Source organism: Macadamia integrifolia, chromosome 10, assembly GCF_013358625.1.
Source record: "Macadamia integrifolia cultivar HAES 741 chromosome 10, SCU_Mint_v3, whole genome shotgun sequence".
Lineage (NCBI taxonomy): Eukaryota > Viridiplantae > Streptophyta > Magnoliopsida > Proteales > Proteaceae > Macadamia > Macadamia integrifolia.
Window position 1 is genome coordinate 22,854,933 of NC_056566.1, and position 2,844 is coordinate 22,857,776.

The window sequence follows — 2,844 nt, forward strand, 5'->3', positions numbered from 1 at the left end:
TTTTTTTTAATAACAATATTGGAACTTGAAATGAAATTTGCAACAACTTGAATATGATGCCAATATATGAGGATTAATGTATAGACCCCTCTGCCTTTTTCTAATTGAAACAAGTTAATTTCTAAGTATAGGTGGTTCATCAACCAGGCCAACAACAATGGTGGTGCAGTATATGTGAGTAGCAACTAGTACATCACCTAACAAGTTGATGACCACTTCACACCAATTGAATGAGGCAACTCTCAGTCTCTCGCCCTTTAAATCTAAAGCGAACCCTTAGGCTTCTCTTCACCTTTCAAAAGAAAACAAATGGAAGCACAAAGGATGTGCTATTAATTCCAAAGACACTAGTAGAGTATTATAAGTACAAGAAAGGGAGAGTAGGAGAACAACCCAAGAAGCCCGGTTCCTCATTTTTCGTTTTAGAGACAAGCGAGATTGATCTAAGAATCATGGAGAGAGTCAGAATTGGAACAATGATGTTCATGACCACTATATTTCTGATGCTGATACCCAATATCATGTCAAGGCCATCGACGTCGCCGCGGCCACTATGCTTGTCCCAGTTTGCACTGGTTAATCAAGCCTGTTCCATGCTTCCTTTCCATCATCATATTCCACATTCACTGGAGACTCAAGATGGGCAACACCCGCCGGAGCGGCGACAAGAGGATAAGGTTCAGGTTGAACATGAGCATGGACATGGGGAAGGACATGAGAGCAGGCGTGAGCATAGGCTTAGGCACTCCCACCACCACCATCACCACTTGGGAGAAGAGGTGGATTGTTGCAGGTGGTTGAAGGAAGTGGATACCTTATGTGTCTGTGAGTTGCTGTTTCATTTGCCTCCATTTCTTAAGTTACCTGCGCATTCCTACATGGTATCAGTTGGTGATGAGTGCAAGGTCACATATACTTGCCCTGGGCGATGAGGATAAAAATTATGTAATGTGGGTTATAACAAAGGTTGGTATTTCTTTAACTATAGTGTTTGGGCCAGGGGAAAACGTTAGGGGATTCCAATTAACATTTTAAGATTGGCAAGGGATGTCATAATATGCGTTTCTTAGTTTTAAGATGATTCTGTTTTTACAGTAGAAAATGGACATGAGAGATGTTTACTAAGTTGATTTTTAATATGAGATGTAGACGATATTGTAGACATCTTCTGTTAGCCATAGTACTTTGTTTGTTTATTTGTCTTTTTTTTTTTTTTTTTTTTGGTTGTGTTGGGTTAGGCCATAATTGATGAATGGAATAAAGTTTCCTATATGGGAGCATAGCTCTCGTGCATTCACATTTGTGTCTGTCATTCTCCTTCTCCCTATAAAATGACCTCCTTGTCTCCCAAGATTGAACCAAAATGGAGGAGGGGGTGCTGATTGTCTTGTGTAGGCATAAGAGGCGACATGCACTTGGACAAAGAACACTTTCCCTTGATGAATTTATTACCCAAGGCTCAGCTTACTCGATGTGTCCTTTATTTGAATCTAATTTTCTTAGGTGAAAATTTTCCTTTTATCACCATGGAGGGAAAAATTACTTCTACCATGGGTGAAATGACCTCGTGATTAAATTCTTGGGTCATCATTATATTCCCATCATTTACTGAGGTAGTTGAAAGTACCCTCCCATGTGGCCATCTAAAGATGTGTTTGGTTATATAATTTGTTAGAAAGTCTTTCTAGTGAAACGCGATTCTCCTTTTTTTTTTTTTTTTTTAAATTGTTTGGTTGTTTTTTGAGTTGGTTCAAAATAGAAGTACTAATTCATTTGAAACACCTTGTAAAGCTAAATGTGGTTCACCTGAGAAATAAGGTAAATAGCAAAGCTCATATTTGACACACATAGTTCTAGCCCTCATATAAATAGTCCATGTTAAGTAGTGATTCAAAATAATCACAAAAATCGGGATGGGTAACCAAACAGCTTTCCTAAAAACTTAAAAATAAATATGATTCAACATAAATACTCTCTATGGACTTGTTGTCAAATCCAAAACAAAACTCCAACGAATTATGTAACCAAACACATCCTAATGGTTCCAATGCATATGATAAAAGAAGAGAAGGGAAAATTGGTCCAATTTCTTAATGGGCCATCTTGGCTTGCAACTTGCTTTCTAGTTCATGCATAAGGAATGGCCCATACCCATGTTGAATTGTGTGGAAAGGCCTAATTTGTATATAAAGGTAGCTCACTGAAATTCTCAGAGTGTAGTAGAGTACTTGCCATTGAGGGGTCTCAATTTCGGGTAAAAATCCTCTTCAGTTCCAATGAATCTCCAACCATCCATCCAGCAACTCAAAAGGGTTGGACGCACATCCTCAGGTGTTGTTGGGATGCATGCCCAAGTCTTTAAAGGGTCAGGTAGTTGGAGAGGATGCAGCTTCCTCACTTTTGAGCTTCCCATCCCTCATCTAGTATCCCCCACCTTGTATCCCCCTTCCCACCCCCTCAATCTCCGTTGGTAACATATATTTAAATAAAAACAAAAAAATGCTAGAAATCCCTTTCTGGACTCTGTTTTGAAGCAATTACTTTTGAGGCTCAGTAAGACCATGATCTGAAAAAAAAGGAGCAGGGAAACATGAGAAAGATTAAAAAAAAAAAAAAAAAAAAATTGCAAAATCTGTTCTAATTTATTTACCCAATAATAAAAAGTACCACATTACTTTATCAAGAGATAAAATTATATAGTCATCCTTAACTCATTCCTCGGTGACAAGCAACAAGACAATTGGGTTCTAACGTTAATCTAAGGAAGGTCAAAGGTTTAACTCTCCTACCCCCACATCTCCTGATATGATGGTAAGTAGATTCATAGTTAATAATAAATGTGGC